Here is a 14528-nt window from a genome sequence, read left to right as displayed (position 1 = left end):
ACCCTAGCTGTGGTCTATCTGGGAGAAACCTTGTACTGTTGAAGGTAGGGAAGAATCAGTCATCACCATAAGGAAAGTTATCATATAAAACCTGTATCTCTTCTTGAAAGTCTCATTAAGTAAAAGCTCACTCAACATTGGAAAGAGCCAAAGATTTTCAAAGTCAAAATATCAGGAATAGTTAGCTTCTACTGAATTCTACCAATATGTCAACAAGTCTGTGAAAATGTTTGCTATGCACATGCTTATATATATAATACATTATGTAAATCTAGTATATAACATAAATATATGATATATAAAATATATGTACTATATATTTAATATAAATGTATATAATTATATACTATACAAATATTATATACTATATATTTACTTATCACTTAAGATAGATAAATGATAGATAGATAGATAGATAGATAGATAGATAGATAGATAGATCTGGCAATAGTATATCAATTGTTTATTATTACATGTAAAAAGAGGTTTTAATTCAACATGTTAGTTTATGTTTATAATACAATTTGGTTAAATCAGCTTCTTAATATTTAAAAGTGAACACTGTGATGCTCAGAGTAAACTTGCTTTTCTGGGCTGTAATGATTTCCCTGTCATTAGAGGAATTCAAGCAGCTTGCAAATGTCCACTGGGTGGAGCTGTGGCAGAAGGAATTCAGGTTTCCCAACCTGGCAGAGGTTAAGGGGTAAGGGAAGAACTATATTAAATGACACCTAAGAGAATTGTGAATTTTGTGAGTGTACAACCGAATGAAATATTCTCTCTCCCATGTAGATATAAATCTAATCTTTAGTCTTCTCATTTCGCTTAGATATGGCTGTACATATAGATTTATATTATATTTAATGGAATATTTATTTTTATATTTTTTATATCTTGTTCTTTATTTTCTCTTCTTGAACTAATTGGTGAAAATGAAATCTCACCTTCTTGAATTGAGAAACAGGAAAAATCATTTCATTCAATCATTTCACAGATGGAGGTGAAGTTTGGAGAAAATAGACATAATGAAGGTGATTCAGCTAGACAATGTCAGACAATTTCTTCTTTCCAAAATATATCTCAGAGAGGAAGTTCTTTAAGAAAACTACCTTCAAGCCAGGCATGGTGTCTCAGGTCTGTAACCCTAGTTACTCAGGAGGCTGAGATCTGATGATCAAGGTTCAAAGACAGCCCAGGCACAAAAGGACCTGAGACTCTTATCTCCAACTAAACTCTAGAAAACAGGAAGTGGGGCTTGGCTCAAGGGTAGGGTGGTAGCCTTGAGCTGAAGAGCTCAGGGACAGCGCCCAGGCCAAGTTCAAGCCCCATGACCCACAAAAAAAAAAAATGCTACCTTTAAGTATCTACATTACTAGCTCTGAAAAAAAAAATCAATCTAATAATTAAGTTCACAAAGGGATATCAGAAACATTCATGTATGAGACTTTCCAAGAGAAGAAAATTTGGTCTGCCTTCTCCACTATAAGTACCTAGCTTAAAGTATTGGAGGAAGTTACTGCTAAAGGTAAAGCAGCCTCCACAATGACTGAGATGGTTATTTAAGGTAATGCTTGCTAGTGTGATGAGCTGAAATCTCAGTGTCCTAACTCAATGGCGGTTAATTTCTCTAATTTTTGTGCCCAGGAGAAACTGGAAGAGTATGGTAAATACCTGGCCAATCTCTACAATGATTGAACTTTCAGCTCCTTTTCACTATTTTCTGTATTTTCCAAATATCCAAACTTCATTTTATATGTTTGTATTTCTGCCTCATTGCTCAGTTCCTTCATTTTTTAAAAACAATTGTAATCTATAGTTAAATGTACCTCTAAAACCAGATGCTGGTGGTTCTTTTCTGTAACCCTAGCTTTTCAGAAGGCTGATACAGAGGATCTCAGTTCAAATCTAAATAGGACAGAAAAGTCCATGGTGTACCAGCCTTTGGTGGAAAAGCTTAGTGAGCACTAGAGGCCCTGAGTTCAAGCCCCAAAAGAAGTAAATTAATAAAGCATAAATAAAGCATAGTAAGTAAATAAATAAAGCATCTCCATTTCTCTTCTAAATTGAGTCTGTGCAAGAATTTACACTTTGGTTATTTTGTAGTTATCAATTTTGTGCTGAAATTCTCCATGTTGCCTTTTATCTAGTTAAATGCTTTAAGTATAGTTACTTTAAATGTTTCTCCTTTAGAACTCCATTATCTGAACTCCCATAGGTCTGTTTCTTCTATGTATCAATTCTCCTATTTTTTGAGCAGTCTTTTGTCTCCACTTATGCCTGATTATTACTTCTTAAACACTGGTCATGGTAGATAAAGCACTGAGGATTTAGTGTAAACATACATACTGACTCTCAGTAAATCTGCTAGATCAATCTGATTTAAGATTTAGGTATCATAATATTATACTTCATTTTCTTGAAAGGCAAGTATACTACTGGTCCCTTTTACTTCTGCATATAGGCTTTGACCTTCCCAATTAGAATTAGAAGGGTTTATCACAATGATACCTCCCATCTTGTGGAACATGAATTTCTTCTTTGTGTTAGCTCTATTAATGTGTTAAAGCTCTATTTGCAACTTCTCGGGTTTCTTAGATCTCTGATCCCATAAAGGGAAGACATTCCTGGTGGAATAAATTACCCTTAATATGAGTTTTACTTCTCCAGATTTTCTTGAATGTTAAGTGCATAATTTCCCAACTACTTGGTAGTTCTTTGCTTCCTTTAATAAATGTTTCTATTTCTTTTTTTAAATAGTTTTATTGTAATTAATAAAAGGGTTACATGATATTTGCCAGATAGAAGGTCTATTACTTCACATACATTGATACCCTTTCACATGTCTTGGTCCCCATTACCCTCCTCCCCAGCCCCCCATTTTGGTTTTCCCCCTTCCCTATCCAATTTCAAATAACCAAATACAAATATATCCAATATATCAGATAACAAAGTGAGATACTGTGACAATATGAGATAACCAAGGGACAGCAAAAGAGATGAGAGATAACATAGTACATTAAGGACAACAATCATTCATTATATGGCTTTTGTTTCAATATCCTGGAGGTCCTTTCAATTAGCTTCATACTATATGGCCTTATGTATCAAGGTTTTGCTCTATTGCAAATCTCTTCTAGGAGAGCCCAAGGTTTCTACTGATTATGACAAATGAGGGAAACCATTGAGTCTATGTTCCTTTGAGTCTGGTTTACTTCACTTAATATGATTTTTTCTACGTCTTTTAATTTCCTAACAAATGGGGCAATGTCGTTCTTTCTGACAGCAGCATAGAATTCCATTGTGTACAAATACCACATCTTGTTGATCCACTCATCAACTGAGGGACATCTAGGTTGGTTCCATATCTTTGCTATGGTGAATAATGCTGCAATGAACATTGTTGTGCTAGTGGATTTAGTATGTCCTTGTTTCTGGATGGTTGGGTAAATGCCAAGTAGTGGAATTGCTCGGTCATATGGCCAGGATCAGGAAAACTAATAACAACAGATGCTGGAGGGGATGTGGCCAGGAGGGATCACTACTACACTGTTGGTGGGAGTGCAAACTAGTTCAACCACTATGGAAAGCAGTATGGCAGTGCCTCAAAAGGCTCCACATTATTCTTTTGTGTGCCTGTACTGGTACTAGAGCTTGGACTCAGAGATTGAGCACTATCCCTTAGCATTTTTTTTTCCAGAAGCAGAGAGATAGAGTCAATATTAGGTTAAAAGCACACCACCATAATTTAATTTCTTTCTACTAGCCCCAAAGTTCTGAAGTTGCTGCCACTTCCCTCAGACATCAGGCTTTGGGTGACATTTAAGTTTCAAACCTTAATGTCTTCTTTTACATTATGATTTTTCTTTTAATATGACTCTATTTTAACCCCCCAAATAATAAATCATGCCTCCTACCACTGTCTCCTCCACCACTGAAACACAGTCTAGTTAAGAGGAGAACCATGGCTCAGTTATAATTTCCTACTCTATGCCCAGTATACCCACCCCAGAGAAAGTACTCAGAATTGAAGTGCCAAAGGATAAATTCAATCCATAGTGCTTCTACCCAAAGCTCTCAATACAAGTGGTTTGTTTTGAAAGAAAATCATGTTTTATTTCCCATTGCATCCTCATGATAGTAGTCACTTTGATGGTGGGTTCATTTTTATATTAAAGAATTTATTGACATTGATTTTTTACATCATATTTCAAATGACATGTTTAACAAACAAGTATTCAAGAAGGGACTCTCTATATACAATCACTGGGCACTCAGTTTTTAGAACATAATTAAAATTAGGCTAAGGGGAAGCTGGGAGTTTGGCCTGGTGGTAGAGAGCTCGCCTAGCATGCACAAAGACCCCGGTTCGATTCCTCAGTACCACACGTACAGATAAGCCAAAACTGGTGCTGTGGTTCAAGTGGTAGAGCACTAATCTTCAGGAAAGCCCAAGGACAGTGCTCAGACCCTGAGTTCAGTCTTCAGGACTGGAAAAAAATTAGGCTAAGAGTTTGTATATCATAGATACATATTAATCTATGTGATAAAACATTATGTCTATACAGTCATAGGTTTTTATGTCTATGTAGTTGTGTTTATATTTCCAATTCCATGTCCATAGCATTGGATATGCAAATATTGAGTCCTCATTCTTGTACTGTTTGGATCTAATAGCCACATATTTAGGATACCATGAGCCTTTTGTTCCTTTGGTCTTGACTTGTCTCACTCAACATGATTCACTCTAGATTCATCCACTTCCCTGACCAGAAGTGGTATGGCAGGATTGTAGGGAAGGTCAATTTTCAGTTCCTGAAGAAACCTCTACATTGCTTTTCAGAGTGGCTGAACTACTTTACAATCAGACCAGCACTGTAGTAGGGTTCCTTTTTCTCCACAACTCTGCCAGCAACTGTCATTGTCTGAGTTCAAAATCTTGGCCATTCTTGTTGAGGTAAGGTGGTATCTTAGGGTTGTTTTTATTTACAATTCCTTTATGACCATAGATGATGAACATTTTCTCATATGCTTTTCTGGCATTTTAATCTCTTCTGATAAGTCTCTCTTTAGTTCCCTTCCCCATTTAGTGAATGGTTTGTTGGGTTTTGTGGGGATTAGTTTCTTGAGTTCCCTGTAGATACTGGATATTAAGCATTTGTCAGATGTACTATTGATAAATATCTTTTCCCAGATGGTTGGCTATCTCTCTATGCTATGCTTCTATCTGTGCAGAACCTTTTTATTTTTAGGTAGTCCCACTTATCAAGTGTCTCACCAATCTCTTGTGACTCTGGGATTCTGTTCAGGAATCTTTTTTCTAATTTTTTTATTTTATGGATTCATGTATTGAGTAAGTTCAATAAACAGATAATGATATTATATGCAAATACAAACATTATAAAGATTTTAATTTTTGTAATAGTAAATTCTTATTCATTAAGAATAAAATACTGTTATTTCCCCCAAAATATAGAGCTGGATTTCAACAAAATTAATAAAATAAGGCACAATGTTTAATAAGGCAAAATACACATAGAAGATTAGTTACTACAAGATTATAATGTTTCGATGTCTTGGAAGGGGTAGGAAATAATCAAAGTAGTTTAAATATTCTTTTCAAGGAATTTACCATTACAAGGGAACATTTAAAATTGATACATTAAACTATATTTTATCCAAAAAATAAAATTTTATTTGAATTATATTGCTGAATTACACTGATGTAATGAATACCTCCACCAGTTTTGGTCATTCTACACTTGAGCTACACCTCCAGTCGGTTTGGCTCATCTACATGAGTTACCTTGATGTGTTCCTAAGAATGAATATTATCCTCAGCAGTACTTCACAGCAGTTTTATAGAGACTTAGGCTGAAGTTTTGGTTCATTCTCACCCCATTTTGTATTCATGATAAACAAAAATATACAGGGGAAAAAACCCTTAGAATAACCAGTATTTTAAGTTTATTCATAAAGCTTGGAACTTCAAAGTATCAATGGAGGATGCTGAAAATGCATTTTACCTTTACTTTAGTCAGGTGACTATGATCTGATTCATTTCTATATTTGAAATCTTTAAATCAGATATATAATTAAAGCCTAACATTAAAAACATAAGCGTAAGCTAGGTGCTGGTGGCTCACGCCTATAATCCTAGCTGCTCAGGAGGCCGAGATCTGAGGATTGTGGTTCAAAGCCAGCCTGGGCACAAAAGTCCATGAATCTCTTATCCCCGGATAACCATCAGAAAATTGGGAATGGTACTGTGGCTTAGCGTTGTAGACCACTAGCCTTCAGCTGAAGAGCTCAAGGACAATGCCCAGACCCAGAGTTCAAGCCCCAGGACTAACCAAAAAAGAAAAAGTGTAATTCTGTTCAGGAATCTTTTGCCTGTGCCTATGAGTTCCAGTGTCTCTCCTACTGTATCATGTAGCAGTTTCATGGTTTCTGGTCTGAAATTGAGTTCTTTGATCCACTTTGAGTTAATGCTTGTGCATGGCGAAAGACTAGGGTCTATTTTTAGTTTTCTGCATCTGGCTGCCTAGTTTTGCCGGCACCAATAATTGAATAGACTGTGTCTATATATCTTTGGCTCCTATGTCAAATACAAGTTAACAAGTATGTGGTTCCATTTCTAGATCTTCTATTCTGTTCCATTGATCTTCTGGTCTATTTTTGTGCCAATACCATGCGGTTTTAGTTATTATGGCTCTATACTAGAGTTTGAAGTCTGGTATTGTAATACCACCAGCATTGCTCTTTTTGCCTAGAATTGTTTTGGCTATTCTAGGTCTTTTCTTGTTCCATATGAATCTTTGGATTATATCTTCTATTTCAGTAAAGAATATCTTTGGGATTTTGATGGGGATTGCATTATATTTGTATATCAATTTTGGCAGTATAGCCATTTTCACTATGTTGGTTCTCCCTAACCATGAGCATGGGATGTCTTTCCATTTCCTAGTGTCCTCTTTAATTTCTTTTGTTAGGCTTTTATAGTTTTCATTAAATAATTCCTTTACATCTTTGGTTAAGTTAATTCCTAAGTATTTTATTCTTTTGGGGACTATTGCGAATGGGATCATTTTCCTGATTTGGACTTCTGTTTCTATATTGTTGATGTACGAGAAGGCTACTGACTTCTGAAAGTTAATTTTATATCCTGCCACTTTGCTAAAGTAGTTTATTAATTCTAGGAGTTTGTGAGTGGAGCTTATTGGGTCACTCAATTAGAGGATTATGTCGTCTGTGAATAGGGATAGTTTAATTTCTTCTTTCCCTATGTGGATCCCTTTGATGACCTTTTCTTGCCTTATTGCTCTGGCTAAGGGTTCCAGCACTATATTGAAGGGAAGTGGAGAGAGTGGGCATCCCTGTCTAGTTCCTGATTTTAAGGTGAATGGTTACAGTCTTTCACCATTTAGTATAATACTGGCTGTAGGTTTTTCATATATGGCTTTCACTATTTTGAGGAATGTAGCTCTTATTCCTATTTTTTCTAGTGCTTTCAACATGAATGGATGTTGTGTTTTGTCAAATGCCTTCTCAGTGTCCAGAGAAATTATCATATGCTTCTTATCCTTAGCTCTATTGATGTGATGTATTACATTGATTGATTTGCGAATGTTAAACCAGCCTTGCATCTGTGGGATGAAGCCTACTTGCTCGTAGTGTATGATTTTTTAAATTTTTTTCTGGATTCTGTTGACTAGTATTTTATTGAGGAGTTTTGCATCTGTGTTCATTAGAGAAATAGGTCTGTAGTTTTCTTTTTTGTTGGGTCTTTCCATGGTTTGGGGATGAGAGTAATATTAGCTTCATAAAATGAGTTTGGTATTGCTCCTTCTGCTTCTATTTCTCAGAAGAGTTTCAAGAGTATAGGTGTTACTTCATCTTGAAACGTCTTGTAGAATTCCGCAGTGAAACCATCCGGACCTGAGCTCTTTTTGGTTGGCATTTTCCTGATTGCTTATGCAATTTCATTGTAAAAGATTGGTTTGTTCAGTCTGTTTATCTCTTCATTGTTCAATGTAGGTAGCCTATATTTATTTAAGAAATCATCCATTTCTACTAGATATTTTTGTTTCTTTGAATATAGGTCTTGGTCGTACTTATTCATAATGGACTGAATTTTTTGGATATTGGTTGGGATTATTCCCGTGGGGGCTCTAATCTTATTTGAGTCTCCCCTCTCCTTTTTTTGATTAATCTTGCCAAGGGTCTGTCTATTTTGTTGACTCTTTCAAAGAACCAACTTTTTGATTTATCGATTTTGTGTACAGTAGATCTTCTTTCAATCTCTGATATATTTCTGATTTTATTTTTGTTATTTCTGTCCTTCTAGTTCTTTTTGAATTAACTTTTTGTTGCTCCTCTAGGTGTTTCAGGGTTTTTTTTACATTATTTACATGCTCTTCTTCTGTCTTTTAAATATGCGCTCCTAGTGCAATAAATTTGCCTCTTAGAACTGCCTTTGCTGTGTCCCATAAGTTCCTTTGTGATGTCTCTTGATTGTCATTACATTCAAGGAAGTTTTTAATTTCATTTCTGATCTGATCTGTTACCCAGGAGTTATTCAGAAGTGTGTTGTTCAGCTTCCAAGTGATTGAATGTTTTTTGACTTTTACTGCATTGTTCAGAAATAGTCTGACTGAATTGTGATCAGCTAGAATGCATGGGATTATATCAGTCCTCTTGTATCTGCTTAAGTTTTCTGTATGAACTATTATATGATCTATTTTAGAGTGTGTTCCATGTGCTACTGAGAAAAATGTAAAAAGTTTCGCCATTGGGTGGAAGACTCTGTGTATATCTGTTAAGCCCAGCTGGACTATGATGTAGTTTAAGTTGATGGTGTCTTTGCTTAACTTTTGTTGAGCTGACATGTCGTTTGGTGAGAGTGGAGTATTGAAGTCTCCACTATGCTTGTGTTTGAGTCTATCTGGTTCTGTAATCCTAAGAGAGTTTGTTTGATGTATTTGGGTGCTCCCATGTTGGGGGAGTAAATGTTTATAACTGTAATATTGAGGGTATGGATTGTACCCTTTACTAATATGTAGTGGCTGTCTATATCTTTATGTAGTGATTTTATTGAGAAGTTAATTTTGTCGGAGATTAGGATTGCTACTCCTGCTTTTTTGCACGGTGCATTGGAGTGGAAAGTTCGTTTCCATCCTTTCACTTGGAATTTGTTTCTGTCTTTGGCAGTGAGGTGGGTCTCTTGGAGGCAACATATGGATGGGTGGTGTTTCTTAATCCAGTCTGCTGCTCTGTGTCTTTTGATTGGATTGTTCATCCTGTTCACATTTAGGGAAATTATGGAGAAGTGGTCAGTGTCCATTGTCATTATTTATTTTTACTTCAAATTTCTTTCTCTCTCTTTTTTCCCTTTTATGTTTAGTGATTTATAGGTTTATGCTTCTTGATGGGGGTTCTTGATGTGCTGCAATTTGTTCTTGAGGAATTAATTTTTTTGCAATGCTGGTTCAATACAAGTGTTTTTAAAGTCACCTTCAAGTTCCCAGGACTCGGAATTCTTGGAGGGAAGTTCTATTTGATCAGTATTAAGCTGACCAGGATTAAGCATTCAAATCTCAGTTTAAGCATAATAAAACACAAGAAGGAAACAGTAAAGATTTCAGTTCTTCGTTGGAACTTAGACTTTGGGCAACAGTTTTATTTTCAAAACCTAAAGACATTTCTGTTCTTGACAAAATGACTTCAGTGCAAAACCAGAAGTTGGTGGGAATTAAGTCCTTAAACTGTCCAAGAGAAGTATCCATTTGAGTAGCCCTGACTTCATGGCTCTCACCAAAATCTGCAATTTTTTTTTTTTTTTTTTTTTGGATAGTGGGGCTTGGACTATGGGCTTGGAAACTGTCCCTGAGCTCTTCAGCTCAAGGCTACTGCCCTATCTCTTGAGCCACAGAGCCATTTCCGGTTTTCTAGAGGTTAATTGGAGTTAAGAGTCTCAAGATCTTTAGTGCCATGATCCTCAGATCTCAGCCTCCTAAATAGCTATGATTACAGTCATGAGCCATCATGCCCAGGAAAACATGCAAATTTTTGAGACCAGCTTCACGTCGGCTGTAGAACTTTGTCTATGTTTACTGTTGGTGATGTGCTACTAAGATAGATATATTGTTTTTAAGAAAGTTTTTTTTATAGGTAGGGTTTTTACTCGGTTAAAAGAAAATGTGGGGGGGGGGAAGCGCAAGTGATTTATTTGCTTTAGGAAAATGAATCTGTGTGCTTACCAAGGAATATTTTATCACCCCAAGGAGATAACATTTCCAAGCCCATTTCAATGCTGAGTCGCACACAACCCAGGAGACTGTAATGATATAGCTATGATTGTAATCTGTGACTCATCTTTTCCCCTAAGGGACTCTGATTTGCTATACCCCAGTGGCTCATCCATTTGGTGCCTAGTGTGATTGGATTCTATTCCTGACTAGATGTTCCCATCAAAGCAACAAAGATGACATTCATCTCCTCAGATGTCTTGAGGCATGATAATGACCGTGGTGAATACGATTTTAGTGGTGTTCATTTGGATTCAATGTCACTCTCAGAATGAGAGGAGTCAAATGCTGGGAATTTTAAAGGACTAACAATTGTTGAATTTTCTCTGCAACATCCCCACCAAGTGGTCAGACCACCAGTACTGGAATGTCTACTGTGATGGGTGGATCGTTGCTTTTCCTCACATGCTGCAAATTCTTCGTTCGAATCAGTTGAGAGAAGCCTGTTTCTTGATTCTTTTTCTGTGTAAGCATCAGAAAAAAAAATCAACTATTGTTATTATTATTGTTAATGTTGTTATTATTTAAATAATTGTACAAAGGGACATCAATTTAGCAAGTCAGCATATGAGTACAATCTATCTTGATCAATGTCACCCCCTTTCATCATTCTCCTCAGTCCCTCATCTTGTCCTGATTGTTTTTCTTTATCTACAAGAGAACCTTCTATGAATTTAAAGAATCAACTCCTGAGATGTTGAATCATTCATTCTGCCATTATTCATGTTGTTGTTGTTGTTCTTGTCATCATCCTCTTTCTTCAAATTCCCTCCAGCCAATATAATTAGGGCCATTTGAGCCATCCATCCTTCTGGCTGCATTCGAGTTGTTATTCCTTTATGCCAAAGGCCTGTTGGATGGAGTCTATAATGAAAATCCAAGACCAGAAAACAGGAGATCAGAGAAAGCTTCTTATGTTCCTGCTTTCTAAAGCATTTATTGACGGCAGGACTTCTCTGTTGATGCAGAGACTTATGATATTCCTTTGTTTACCTCTCCAGGGGAACAAGATTTTGGCCTCTACTTTGTTATGATCCTGCAGAGATTGTTTGAATATCCATTCTCCATGTTCTTCTATAGGCTCTTGCATTTTACAATACCATTTGGGTGAAAACTTTTTTTTGAGTGGGGGGGCCATGGGGCTTGAACTCTGGGCCTGGGAGCTGTCCCTGAGCTCTTCAGCTCAAGACTACTGCCCTAAACCTGGAGCCATATTACCACCCTATCCCTGGACCCATAACCTCACCTTCCATTTTCTAGTGATTAATTAGAGATAAGAGTCTCATGGTCTTTTGTGTCTGAGCTGCCTTTGAACTGAGATCCTCAGATCTCAGCCTCCTGAGTAGCTAGGATTACAGTCATGAGCCACTGCTCCCTGCTAGGTGAACATTTTATTTGGAATTGTAGCTCTGTGGTAGAATACCATATGTCCAGAATACCCAAGGACTCTTCTTCAATCTCTAGATAATAATATGTGAGAGAACTTTTTGGTTTGGGTATCAGTTGAATCCAGGTTCAAATCCTGATTCTGCTGCTTACTACTTTATGGCCTGAGAAAAATTTATTGTCTCTCCTAGCCACAGACTCCCTAAATAAATGTGGAAGTAATCACAATTATTGTGATGGCTTATTCCAAGTGATAATATGCATAAGTTGGCACCATTCCTGAAAAATAGTATGTGCTTAATAAATAATTTTGTAAGGCAAAAGAAGCTTGTGGGGCCAGACTCTAGGATTTGTGTTCTCTGTTGAAGACTTTGGATTAGTGTAAACTATGTGAACCCCTCGCCCACATTCTGCTGGATACATCAGGATCTTTTTCTTATCAGAAAATTGGAGTGTGGTTTCTAAATCTAGTAGTATCCATGAATACTAGTTTCTACAGTATAGTATCTATGTATAGTAGTAAATAGTACCTAGGTTTCTAAATCTAGTAGTATCCATGAATACTAGTTTATACAGTATAGTATCTATGTATAGTAGTAAATAGTACCTATGTATTTTATCCTTTAAAACAATTTGATCAGAGCCACCTCATCTGATGTAGAGATTAAGACATATTTTACCAGTAACATTTTGAATGAATGGAAGCAAGGATGAAGGCAATTTCCAAAGGACAACAATTAGGACCATATTAGTTTACCATCTTCCATTTCTTAATATTAATATATCTGAGTCATTAATGCATAAATTATTCATCCACTATTTGGCTATAAAATTCCTCAAAGAATCAGAATGCCTTGGGAAATGGTGATTACCATTTATGTTGTTACTGATATTTGGGGAGACCCCAGAGATAAACAGAAAATAGAAACCCACTAGTCAGTTAGCACCGCTTATGCCCATTTCTACCTTCCCCTCTTCCCTGTATCAAAAAGCTGTATGATAACCAGGATCTGTGGAAGATGAATCTACTCAACAGACTTGTTGATGTAATGCTAATAAATGCTGAAGCAATGCTATCTGCATAGCATTCCAACATTAGTCATCAATAGTCTATGTTGACTGTTTACCTTATTCCAGTGACTCAAGATTTACCTTATGCCGGGTATTCTAGAAGATGAGTTCCATCTGCTATCTCATTAACCTTTCTAAGACCTCTGTGAGAGAAATCCAATTATTAATTTCACAAACAAGAAAGCAGAGATTTACAGTAATTAAATATTTGACCAAATTCACACCAGTGTCAGAGCAGGGAACCTACCCAGATTAATGTGACTCAGATGTATATGTTCTAATCATTTGATTTCCTGACTCAAGTCACTTTCCTCCTGACAGTAGTCAGAGAGATATGTGAACAGAAAAAGTACTATTTCAAGTGACAAATAATGAGTGCATAATGCAAAAGAAACATGGAAGGAGGGCTTGGAAAGCAGAGAAGGCTTCAAACAGGGCCAGATGGTTGAATAGAATTCTTTCTGGGAGGCACAAAACCTATGGAAGAAGTAAAGGCCTTTGAGTAAAGGCCTTGCAGAGGACTGACTTTATGAAAACCAAAGAGCATACCAGGTTCTGCAAAGTGGTTCTCCTTGGTGACACCCAGAGGCCAGAGGAGAAGTTCAAGCTGGCAGGAATGGCTGTTATTTGGAAGACAATGGGTTGTAGAGCCCTCTGATAAGCTTTTGAAACTGTGACTATCAGGCGTCCACCCACAGAGATTTTAATTTATTTAGCCAGTGATTCTCAAAGTTTATCTGACCTAGAGCATTAGTAAAAAGTACAAAGACCCTCTTTCTCTATATGTTTATTGAGTTGAACCAAATGATCCTGATGATACTCCAATATTTGTGAATTGTATAGAAAAACAGATAACAATCTCTATTTTATGTCTCAAAAACAATTTTATATGCTACCAGACTAGATATTAAACCAAGAAAAACCATGCTGTTATTGCTTTGATGATAATAAAGATGTTAATGACTTTAAAATAGCAATGTTGTATTAAGATGAAAATCATTTATTAGCCATAGTGGCTCAGGGCTGTTATCCTAGCTACTTGGGTAGAAGACATTAGGAGACCAAGGTTCAAAGCCAGCCTTGGTCAATAAGAGATTCAAAAGACTGTATCAACCAACGGCCACACGCATTTTCTCATGCCTTTTATACAAGCCACAGGGTAAGCATAAGGGTACATGAAATTGCATGTGCCTGCCATCACCAAGGAATTGGAAAATCTCATGTAGAATATTTATAATCAAGGCAGGTCTAAGCATTATGCTAGAAAGTATCCAGTGCACAAAATGGGCTCGAAGTATGGCTCAAGTACTAGAACCCCTGCCAGCAAGCTCAAGGCCCTGAGTCCAATCCCCAGTTTACAAAAATTAAATTAGTAAGTTAACAAATAAATATTTAAAATATTAAGATCTGATATAAAGGTTTCCTAGTCTTTGCTTCCTCCCACTCTTTCTCTTTTTTAAAAAAAAATATAATGTATAGAGGTGTTACAGTTATATTTGCCAGAGAGTAGATGCATTACTCTTCACACATTGATACCCCTTCTCATGTTTTGGTCCCCATTTCCCTCCCCCAGTCCCACTCTTTCTTTACCTCCTCCATTTGCTCTTCCACCATCACTTCTTCTCTCCCCTATTTTTCTTCTTCATACTCTGTCTCTTTCTACTCTGTTTCCTTGGGCTTAATCTTTTTCCCTTTTTGTTTCAACTGTTTATTCACTACCTCCTCTTTTTCTCCTTCTTCCACCTTTGTTTTTCAGCCAGTTGTTTT

This window comes from Megascapheus bottae, chromosome 16 (assembly GCF_031878675.1).
Source record: "Megascapheus bottae isolate mThoBot1 chromosome 16, mThoBot2.hap1, whole genome shotgun sequence".
Classification (NCBI taxonomy): Eukaryota; Metazoa; Chordata; class Mammalia; order Rodentia; family Geomyidae; genus Megascapheus; species Megascapheus bottae.
Note: the sequence above shows the minus strand (reverse complement) of the source record.